We start from the raw sequence: 12,183 nt of genomic DNA, 5'->3' as shown, positions 1-12,183 counted from the left end.
CAAAGTCTAGATGTTTAGTGTCTCTGCCAGAGCAACTAAACAGTCATGAAGAAATCTGGAATAAAAAGAAAATATGTACGTTCAGCAGTTAACTTTCCAAATCCCAGCAGTCTCACAATTAAAAATATTATTCAAAATATCAAAAGATGCTTTTTACACTGATGATCTAGTTGCTCTGACAGCACCATTATAACAATATTTAACGTAAGCTAATTAAATGAGAAAGAATGATCTGAAAGCATCCAAGTCTAGATCTTTAATCATAGTTATAAGAATGGCGATAAATTTCAAAATAAACATATCGCTATTCATGAATGCAGCATTCAGACTCTGGAATTGGTTGCGTGCTAATTCCAGTCATGGAACACATGTACCATCTCAGTTTTGCTATGAGGTAGGCTACACAGTGGATGTCAAAGATACCAGGCAATTTTGAAGCATACTTCTATCAGCATGGGCTGTTGCTTCTCTGGCCCCTCCTGGTGTACAAGTGCACAACGGCAAAGAAAACAGGTGTTTAAAGCAATAGCTGGGGCTGCTGGCTAGCCTTTCACAGGTGGATCTTTAAAATAAATCCTTTAAAATACAGCTTCCTCTGTAATCACTGACTGAGGGATATAACATGGGTAAAGCCTAATCACTTACTTATACTGTGAGGGTCGAAAAAGAACCAATGCACTTAAGTACAAGCAGTGTAGTAGTTAAGGAGCACCGCTGTGAAGCAAAAACAGAAGAGTTTTAGGAAAAGGGATATCTTAGCACAAACACGTGAAGGAGTGTGGCAAGGATAACAGGCATTTTTTGGTAAAGAAGGCAGTCTGAGCAAAGAAATGGGAGGTGGAATAATAGAAAAAACAGTTGTGGAAAATAAGAACTCTTCTGATCAGTTTATAGGAGCTTCAAGGTTCAGTGATTACAGCTCAGCAGCACACATTGTAAAATTGGTACAATCCAGAGAAGATTAGCATGGCCCCTGTGCAAGGCTGACACGCAAATTCATGAAGCGTTTCCATCAAGTCTGCTCTTGTCCACATCTGCCAGCTTGTAAATATTGAAGTTAACTGATGGCAACTGCCAAGGCACAGTCAAACATCCTCCATTCTAATCCATAAAGCAACTCACAAGGTCCTTTCTTTATCACCCCCGTTTCAATCTCTTTCAATTCTAAGAAAGTTTCAACACACTCTAGACTAGACCACAAACTCCAAAACAGAAAGGAGCAGGCAGCAGCTATTTGGCTAGAATGAAGAGTTTCACAAGAACACGTTAGCACACAATTATAGTTAGCATGTGCAACAGAGGACATGACACAGTGAAAGAGAGCCCAAAGGTGTACACGGGCTGCAAAGGATTTCTAGTTCTAATGATGGCCGTGATACAGTGTCCACCCCACACAGGACTGAGCGGGGTTAAGGGAGCAGGAGATAGATTAGGAACAGGCTCACGTATGCAGGAGCAGGCAGGGCCTCTAAAGCCAGGTAGCAGGCTACAAACTGGGATGCTGCTGAGAAAAAGCAGTCACTCCCTGGGAAGTGGGTTCTTGGAGCTGGTACATTCAGAGAGAGAGAAGGGGAACCAGAGAGTAGAAGCAATCCAGGGAAAGAGCAATTAGGGCAGAGAGGGGAAGCCCAGAACTGCTGAGCTCAATGATCCCTAGACTGGAACTGGAAGAAGGGGGTAGGCCCAGGTTCCCCTACCAGCCACTGTGGGTGTGGCACTGACCCGAGGCAGTGAATGGGAAGACTGCCAGACTTCTGATGGACTGAACCCTGGAAGGGGACACATTGAGTGGTGCACCCTATGAAAATGTCTGAAAGGATAAGAATTCTGGAGTAATGAAGGAGTAAGAGCAAAGGAAGACAGACAGAACTTGATCAAAAATTGCATCTCTGATGTTTTAGAAAGGGGAAAAAAATACATTCCAATATTAAGGATTAATATGAGAACAGCCCCAAAATATAAAAATACCAACTGTTACTTTGACTTAACACAAAGACCAAAGGTCACAGTTGTACAGATTCAAAAGAATTGAGGATGAAACACAAGCATTTTGGGAATCCAAAGACCACCACAAAGCCAAGGAAATATCAGGTCCTCTCTTCTGTTCTCAAATGTTTATTTGGAATTCCAGTTACTGAACTTCCATGCAATTGCCTAAGGCACAGACCTGAGAGACTTAGAGTAGCACCACCAAAATGGAAAGTAAAAAAGAAAGACGACTATTGGGAGTGAGCTAGTTAGAGGGAGAGCAATCACAGAATAAGAGAAGTAGCTCAACTAGCCATTGCATTCAATAAAGCAATTTAACTGTGGTTTCACCACCATGGAAGATAGACAGTATGATAACTACCAATTTGTCTTACTGGCTCTGAATTCTGCAACTCAGGAGCAAGCACTTACTATCTTTGGGCATTCTTCAAATAAAAAAGTGAAGACTGACAATAAGAATCCCAACAACCAGCATGGTTCAAGGATGCTAGGGGTAACTGCATTTTTACGGCAGTTGAATTTAGACAAAAACACACAAGACATTTGGCTAGTGTTAGAACAGTAAGAAAATGCTAACAGTGTTTTATCCTATCAGAAAGAGCAATTAAAGGCTTATTTGAAATTTTAACAATGCATAAAAAAAAAAACAGTATTTTTAAGAAACACCTATAATAAGTATAGAAGAATCCCTTTGAAAAATAAATCATCTTTTGGTTATAGCTCTCTCAAAAAACTAAACAGTAAATTTAACAGAACAGCTACAATTTAACTTTGGATTGTGATTTAAATGCATTGTACTGCAAAAAAACAAGTTGAATGTGAATATTTTCCTGCAATATAAGGTCTCAAGCAACTAGGGGCTGTAAAAAACACGTCACTACTAGGAATAGAGGTTATCAGATACAAAATAAGGTCCATGTCAAAGGTTTCAAAGCAAAAATGACCAAGCTTTACACTCTCAGGGGACAGTTAAGTGGATTCTCTTTTTCCTGTAGATAGGTCCTAGGGAGTTCTCATCCCTTGAGAATGTTGCTATTTGACTCCTGGCTTTGATCTGGATATAACCATGCATTAATTAGCTTTCTTTCATTTCAAAACCACACAGCTCATTTCTGGAGGCAGACACATAAGGAATTGCTTTTAACTTCTTTCAGCATGTATTCTAAACAATAACTATGCTCCTCCACGCTTTTTTTTATTTCCCTGGTACTGGCTGTTTCTTTTTAACTCCTGTTACATTAATGGGGGGAGGAAGAGAAGCATCTGGTCTCCATTTTCAAATTTGTGAAGCCCGTGGTGCTTCTAAGCTCTTTGGGGGAAGAGCTTGATTTTCTGTCTGCACAGTATTTTTATTGCTGTACAAATTATAAAAATACCAATTAATATGACCCTGCTGCAGAAATGATTTGGGACAATAAAAATTACATTAATAGGGTTTTTTTCTTTGAGCAATTTCAAAGATGGACCTAAACTATCTCCTATCTGTCCCAAGAAGATACTCTAGACTTCCTGACTCCTCCCCACACCCACCCACCCACCCTTACCAGGACTTCCCAAATTTTGAAGAAATATTCATTCCCTGTCAAGATTACCTCACTTGACGGACACGAGTTCATGTTTATCACAGCTAATTACTATGAGATTGTCAATTGACCCATGCCTATTCAGGTTCCTTATGGTCCCTTAAGATCCAGCTCCTTTTAGTGACATAGTGTCCCTGAGTGACATAGTTGGTATAGACCTTAACCCCTGTGTAGACAGTGCTATGTTGGCAAGAAAGCTTCTTGCAGAGGTGGAGTTATTAAGTCGACGGGAGAACTCCCTCCTATTGGCTTAGAGCATCTTCACCAAAAGTGCTACAGCAGCGCACCTGCGCCAATGCAATTTTGTAATGTAGACCTGCCCATACAGTATTTGGCCAGCCATTTCCTAAAGTTGAACATTCAATGAAGCTATAATTCATTAACTCATCATTGCATTAATTGGGTAATTAAAAACATGAACAGGTGGTATTAAGCAAGGCTGAAATCCAGGTCTCTGGGTTTTTTTTATGAAGATACTATATGAAATACCTGTGAAATATTGCCAAGAAAGTAATCTTTGATCACTACTGCTTTGCTTTCCAGACCAAAGAACATTCAAGCATATTATCACTGCCTCACTTCATCTATTGTATTTCCTTGGGAATATAAAACAGCTGTGTCATAAGAGGCCCTAATTCAGGAAACTATCCCTATTCAGTGAAACACTTAGGCATGTGTTTAATTTTACTGAAGTCAGAAAGTAGCTAAAGAAGTCAGCAGGATTTAATCATGTGCTTAAGTGCTTTCCTGAATTGGGTCTTGAAAGCCCAATTTGTCATAAAAAGAATTTTCCCAACAATAGCTCCTTAAGTTAAGGATTCTAAGTAGATAGAGTGATGGGAGAAGAGATCTTCCCAACAGTCTTGAAGCATTACCATCCAAGTCATGGCCCAATGTGAATCCATTATACATACCACACCTACTTCAAAACAACAGGTAAATAAAACATGGCTTGTGCCATCTTTTTGATGTGCAACAGACTAACATCTAAGAATTACGCAAGAGGCAGCAGTAGCTTTTATTTTGCTGAGCCTTTCATTTTTTATATTAGATAGGTCACTCAATTTTTTAAATGTTAAAAGCATGATCAAGTACTCACTTTAGTCTAGCTGGAAATGTTTTGATGTCAGCAATGAGCAGCCAATAAATTTTTAATTCAGGCTAGAGCAGCTGAAAAACAGAACTCAATGTCTTGTACTCCCCTACATCCTGCCAAGTAGTTAAGTGTGATAACTGGCATTCGTACACATGACCTTCTGTTCTACTCAAATGAGTTATCTTTAGATGGTTTGAGAAGACTGTTCTCTTATTTAAGTACTTCATAATATGATCCATCTTTCCTTTTGCTTTTGTTAAGAAAAGACTGCAGTAATCCCCCTAAAACAGTGTTCTGGCAAACTCTCCTAAATTATGTAATTCACCAGGTTCAACTCTGCTGTTACAATCACTTTCAAGGAAGACGGGTATAATACATTATCATTATAGTTATACAATCCTGAGTTGAATTTTCCTTGGCTGAATTCCTAACATTTTAATGCTGAAATTGATCTGTTTTAAAAACATCATGAGAAAGGTTTTTAAATGCCATACATGCTCAAGCTCTTTATTTTAAATGGTTTAGAAATTAGCTTGTATAAACAAAACAAAACAAAACAAAAAAAGCTCCTGTTCTCTAATCTAGCATTAAGTACATTTTAAAGAACAACAGGCATGTTTCCAAACAAACTACTGCAGTGTACAAATTACCCAGCAGGGATAGAGATAACAATGCTTTTGGTGTTGGTTTAGATGCTATAGCAAAGCCAAACATTTCATCAGGGTTGTCAAGGAAACCATAATGTTTTATTTATTTATTTATAAAAATGAAAGGTGATCATTCTAAGTTTGGGATGAACCTTGACAAGCTGGCATTAACAAGAGTATTTAAATGACAATTTCAGGGTGCTGCCTATTTATAAGGTAAGACTATACCTTGAGTTAAACAAACATGTCAAGGTCAAAGGCCCAAGAAGTATAATCTACCCAAGATTACTGAGTTCAGAAAAAGCATCCAAAGGTTACTCTTTTACAGATATGTGCTCTCCATCTTCTCAATCCACCACTCTGACTAGCTAATTGAAGAGTCTATGGCCAACATGTTCAAAACTGGGTGACTAAAATTAGGTACCTAAACCCATATTCAAACATTACATAAGTGACTTGATTTTCAGAAATCCTGAGTGCCCAATAATTTAGGTGACCAACTATGCATTTGGGTATTTAATTGTAGAGCTTGGATGAGGGCCAGTTGGCTGTGAGGGCTCAATCCAGACAAGATTGACATGCTGTTAGTTGGAGGAAGCAAGCAGAGGAGTTGGTGACGGTTATAACGGCTCCAACGACACTAAGGGAGCATGGCTATAATTTGTAACACAGATTCACAAGTAAGGGGTCTTGTTAGATCATGTGCTGCTTTGGTAGCCATTCATCTCAAGTGCATTTTTTCCTTCTGTGGTTGGTAAGAGGAGTGTGCCCTTTACTTTTCAACAGAGATCTTGCTATGGCTAGCCATGTTTTTGTCACTTCCAGACAAGACTACTGCTATACTCTCCACACATGCCAACAGAACACTGAAGTTGAGTAGGTAGCCACATTCTCTGCTATTAAGAAGGATTTTTATACTGAAAGTACAAAAAACACTGCCGGTGGGTTTCCAGGTGGAAGTGCTTGGTTTAAAGTTATAAAACCTTACACCAGTTTGGGACCTTTTTGGGACTGTCATGTCTCATGCAATATCACCTTTCTTGCTGTCAGGAGTAGGTCTCAAGCTACTGCCCAACAATATCAACGAGATTAGCCTTTTTTTCTGTAGAGGGATCCTTAACAGAATTCGATTCCCACTTGGTCCACTAGTGCCCAGATATGTTATACCTTCAGGACATGCTACAAAACTACAGGTACCTTTGGCCCATGTTTTAGTTTGCCTACATCTAAATTAAGTAGACTGTTCCGTGAACTGTAAAGGACCAAACATTTTTGCACTGTATACAAATTATCTTCTGCTGAACTTAAAGAAACTGAAACCACAATGCATCTAAAATTTGTCTGACGTATAAAGACTCCAAACAAAATTTCATGAAGGGAGCCAGACAGTCAGTTACGCAAGGAGGCAGTTATTTGTGCAAGTGTCTTTGGAAGTACTTATTTTCTGAACAAACCCTGCCTATTAGGAATGCAAACAAAACCAAACCCTGCCGTTGCCTAATAAATTTAAACCTGTATTCCATAATGCATGTGGCCACCTCAAAGATAGAGCCAGACATACAAATACTCTGATTTCACAAACACAGTGCCTGTCTTCCCGCTGATATTCCTTTCACTGCAACCCTTAAAGCATGCATTGTCTTTCACTGTGTTTTGTGTAAGACATTGTTTACACTTTCAGCACTCTATACTTTAAAAGCAAATAGTGTATGCATTTATCTGATTAAAATCTACTGTAAATTATATGCAAATTGGGTGCTGCCCAGTAGCTCATGGAAAATTGCCAATGAAGGCCTTCTGTGCTATAAGGCTGTGCACCCCAGATTTAGGGCATAATCTCTCTCCCTTTTCCAATTCTAATCACATTACTTTACACTTTTCTACGTTAAATTATTTAAAAAACTTTCCCACCTATGCTCTCATTTTTACTTGGTCACCTTTGGATTCTATTCCCCACCTATCTGACACCAGGACATCTGAAAACCTTACACTTTGATGCATGCCTTTATGATGCGAAGGAGGCCAAAACCAAACTACTGTAGATCTAAGCAGCATACCACTTCTCTCTCTCCTGTTTGGTCCAGTGACCATTCACCAGTATTCCCACTCTGACACAAATTCTTCACAACACTACTTCCCCTTGCGCTTTCAGTCTCAGACTTTCCAAGCCTACTGTTTTTCCTAGTAAACAACTGCTTTGGGTGCTACCTAAAGGTCTTTGAGGAAAGCTGATTAATCTAAAGCTTTTTGCTAGTGCCAATTCCTTGACTCTGCAGCAAGCATAGGAGGAATGGATTTCATAGAAAATCAGAGAATGATCCATGTGTGTTAAGAAACAGACGATATTTACAAGTTGTTTCACCAGCTTCTCTCATAACCAAGAGTATCCAAAAATGGATTTCCCAAATGCTCTCGAGAAAGAATTCCAGGTATGATATTTATTTTTGTTTGATTTAGGTGTTCACCTTTCACAGATTTCTCACTTTTTCCCCATTCAAGATTTAAATTTTCTATGTGAACTTCATAGGGCCGCCTGGGAATTGTTCAGGGTATTCCCTGGAAACTGAGAGAAAATACTTTTGCAGAAAAAGCTCTACTAGGATGTACTGTGCATAATCTATTTACGGTAACATCACCACCAATTCTTCAAAACCCTCCAGCCCAGGTTTGTTGGAAATGGCTTGATGATAAAGAAAGAGAAGAAATAAGATTAATCAATAATTCAGGCCCTGATCTCGCAGTGTTTAGCGTGTGGGTAGACTGCTGCACCCCCCCTCGAATACCACTGAAGTTAGAGAGGCTCTGTCTGGACACAGCAATCCCCAGGCATATTACACGTAGCAAGACTGGAGCCTCAGTTACAGCAGTTTTAAAAGGTAATTTTATTTATCCCTAGCCTCCAATATCTTCTCTTCCTTTGTAGTCCACCAAAATGTGAGCAGGAACAATATTACTATTATGGCACTGAAAAAACGTGTCTATCAAATTATCCAGGTGCCCTACAAAGGGAAGGAAATTATCTCCTCACACTGGGATTTAGTTATAACACAATTTAAAATTGCATGAAGGCAGGAGACAAAAATACCTTCGACAGAAAACCTTGCAACGTTCAACTCATACTGGAACATCAACTGACATTGGACATACAGCAGTGGAAAGGAATGCCTTCAGCCATCTTCAGACAGCCAGCAGATCCTGGTGCCCTTTCAACTCAGGTGATGCCCCTGCCATCCACATCTTTGACACCCTCAGGTTGAACTGTGTCTCACTCTACTTGGGGTTGAGTGCTATGTGAAAGCTTCAGCGCAAACAACATGTAGTCACTCTCCTGCTAAGTGATAAAAGACCTTCAAGATCATATATTACCAGTGCTGCTCCTCCCAACACACCCCGTCATGACCTACCAAGACAGGGGGACAATGCCGTAAGATTCTCAGGTACGTGGGCAAAGCATACTCAGAATGCTCCTAAGCAGAGGAGATCACAAGACTGAGGCTATATCTAGGAATGCAAGACATAGCTCTCTTCAGTAAAGCCTTCCCAAAGTTACGCTATCCTCCCCCACAGCTGAATTCCAAGACAGAGTTAAGATGACAGAAAGATGAGCAGGTACTCCTACACTGCTGGGAAGGGGATGGAATGGACACGGCCAGGGCCACCCTTTCCCCAGGATCCAGAATGGTGTAGGGAAAGTCCCCATACACCCACACTCTGGGAGTTCTAGAAATCAGGGTGCCTCCGTTCCCCCTGTTGTGTGGCCATTGGGGGAAAATTGCAGAGAGGAGCCAGCCAGACACTCCAGCCAAGAGGGGTAAAAGCAGCGAAAGCCAGGACCCCGGCAATAGAATGGTCTCAGGCTCTCTCTGTCCTGCATTGACTGGCTCTTTGCTCCGGCCCTCTTCTCCCCCCTCCCTCTCCCCAACCAGTCTCTCCACACCTGCTCCTCTTACACCTCCCCCCATTCCTCCAAACTCTTTCCCTTCCCTTTCCATTTAGGGGATCCCCTTCCTAACTATTCCCTTTCTTGTCCCTCAAAAAACAAAAAAATTGTGGCACTTACATACCATTTGCTGCCATCACATTGCTTACTCTGCTTGTGCGTTATACCCATTTCCCCCACCCTCTGGCCTGATTGACATCTAAAACTTAGGTTGGCCTGACTGTGTGTTCATGAGTGGGAAAAACTCATACCTCTGAAAGACATAGTTAAGTCAACTTAAGACCTGGAATAACCACCACTAAGTGGACAGAAGAATTCTTCCATTGGCCTAGCTACCGCCTCTAGAGGGGGTAGATTTACTACAGTGACAGAAAACCCCTTCAGTCACTGTAGCAAGTATCTACACATCAGCCACCGCAGCTGTGCCCCTGTAGCACTTGTGTAGATACAGCCTGTGTCTGTCTTGTCTATGTAGATTATAAACTCTCCAAGGCAGGGACTGACTACTACAACTGTGCCAGTACGGTACCTAGCACAATGGAGTCCCATGCTTGCTTAGTCCTTAGGCACTGTTATAATAAAATAAAATAAAAATATTGAATGTCAAAAGAGTAGGAGTAGTGAAAGTTTTGGGACAGGGAAAGGTAAAAAGATAAGAACCCCTGCAATCAGAAACCACAATAGGCATCTTGAATGTTTAAAAATGCTTCCTTTTTGTCTCCTTGCTCTCCTCCTGAAAGACTAAATGCAAAATGAAATAATCTTACAGGACAGCCACTTCCCCCTGTGCTCAATCATTCTCAGTCACACGATGCTGTCCAGTAACCTGCATTGATAATTCCCCATGAATAAAATGTCAACATTATCATCCACAGCTATGTTGTTGACATGCTTTTGCTATTTCACTAAAAATACCATTAATTTTCTGGCTTCACAACAGCTGAGCTACTCCGTATTTGAATATACAAAAGAGTATTTTGTTTAAACCAAATTAAAAGCGTTCCAGTAAATGGCTTCAATTTTGCTGGCTGTACTATTTCAGTATATACTGTTCTATTTAATCCTTCAGCCTCCCCAATTCTCCCTCCCCCCCCCCCCAGCCCTTCTTTGTCCCCTCCCCCTTTTTACATGTAATCCTTTCATGCAAGGAACTGGATTTGCCCAGTATGACAACCCCCGCCAGAAGTAGATGATTCAAAAATTGCAGGCTACCAAAGGGTTACGGCACTGGTGACAGTGCCTCTACCATGTTTTATTCACCTTTATTTGGCAAAACATGTTTAACATAAATTGAAGTTGGAAGGGGGAGCACAAACATTAAATACACCTTCCATTTCCTATCCAGATAAGTGTCGACATTCCCCATTTAAGTCAGAATGAAAATCACCATTACTGCCAAGCCCTCCTGGCATCTCACCACTTTATTTGTTCCCATTTGTATCTAATGCTTTTGTCAACAGTTCAACAAAAGTCAAAGCAAACAACCCACTACAAACACAGGGGGTGTGTGTGTGGGGGGGGGGGGGTAACAGCAACTAGCATGAATCCTTCACAATTATCCAACCCAGCTGCTCAGTGCCTGTCCAGGCTGCTTTCATTTACAACAATGTCAACAAAAGGCTGAAACCCAATAACTAGGTGGGTCAATACTACCACTGTAAACCCTCTGGAGAAGGAAATGCTGTTCTCCCGCTTTACTGCTTCAACAAACATGCAGAATAATTCAGTCAGATAGACAAGTACTTGTCTAATCATTTGTTGTGTGAATTATTCAAGGCTTTCCACATAAACTACTAAAATGATGGCTCTTCAAATATTTCTGAGGAACTACTGGCTGTCTCATTGTAGAGGAGGAAACAGACAAGTTTTGACATAGCAAAGACCAGCGGTAACCTATGACCTTAAAAAGCAGATTCAGTACTTCTGTGCCCAGTGCTCTTGGCACAATTACTACATATAGTGCAAGGGGCTTTGCATTGTGTAAAATAAGAGGTCTGGCTACTCATACCTGTGAATTTATTAATCCCAACACACACCCACACCCACAAGGTTGTAATACAAAGGCAAATTGTAGAGACTGATCTCCAGGGATTATTTAAAACTAGATTCAAGTAATTAAGAATGTAGACACAAAGCAGGAATACATGAATTTATTCCCAGCTCTACCTCTGATTTAGTGTGTTTTTTCTGGCAAGTCACCTGTGTGTCTCAGTTTCCCCATCTGTAAGATGTGTATTAATGTACTTGTCTCACAGGGGTTCCATGAGGATTAATGTTTTTACAGCTCTTTGAACATGTAAACACTAGTCAAATACTAGGTGGTATGTAAGTGCTAAATATTACATTTTCCACCACAATTCTCTCCTCACTTTGTGCACAGGAAGCAGCGGCCAACTTCAGATGTTAATTTCCTTGTTTTAGTTGGCTGTGGCCACAACTTCACTACTATGTCAATATATTATTTTAAAATAAGGTTTTTTTTAAATCAGGGTCAAGTAGTTAACATAACATTTTGTGCTCATTTTGCTTTAATCAATTACTGTGCATATATGACACTGTTTTTTTCCTAAGAACAGTTTATACATGCATCTCAGTTTAGAGTTGGACAGATAGTGTTCTAGCTCAAAATACGTATCAAAAACACTTATGACTTTTATTTTTTTGACATCTACAGTAGTAGTGGTGTACGCAGCGTAACTAGTTTTCCCAAAAAGAATACTTCGCTGTTTTAAATTTTAGTAAAATGGTAACAGCAATTCTGACCATATTTCAGATTAAACTGCACATTTTTGTTTTTATAATTAAGGATCACATCACAATTTGCTTAGTTGGGGGTTAATCTAACTGTACTGGCCAGATTCCAGCCACATATTTCTGTCCATAGATACAGACAGTCCAAGACCACAAGGGATCGTGAACATCTAGTGT

The 12,183-nt window shown here is 40.2% G+C and overlaps 1 protein-coding gene and 1 non-coding gene across 7 annotated transcripts in view; one reads left to right on the top strand and one right to left on the bottom strand.

Annotated features, from left to right (window-relative positions):
- Positions 1–12,183, bottom strand: part of LOC137167056 (transducin-like enhancer protein 4) — a 117,964-nt gene that overhangs the window by 25,602 nt on the left and 80,179 nt on the right. The gene's annotated exons all lie outside the window — the stretch shown is intronic.
- Positions 910–1,018, top strand: LOC137167268 (U6 spliceosomal RNA). Its single transcript, XR_010924079.1, has one exon. It is a non-coding gene; the product is annotated as a U6 spliceosomal RNA (small nuclear RNA).

Source organism: Emydura macquarii, unplaced genomic scaffold (assembly GCF_026122565.2).
Source record: "Emydura macquarii macquarii isolate MOO-44397 ecotype Brisbane River unplaced genomic scaffold, CSIRO-AGI_Emac_v2 contig_2897, whole genome shotgun sequence".
NCBI classification, from domain to species: Eukaryota; Metazoa; Chordata; order Testudines; family Chelidae; genus Emydura; species Emydura macquarii.
This window is presented reverse-complemented; position numbering and strand designations above follow the sequence as displayed.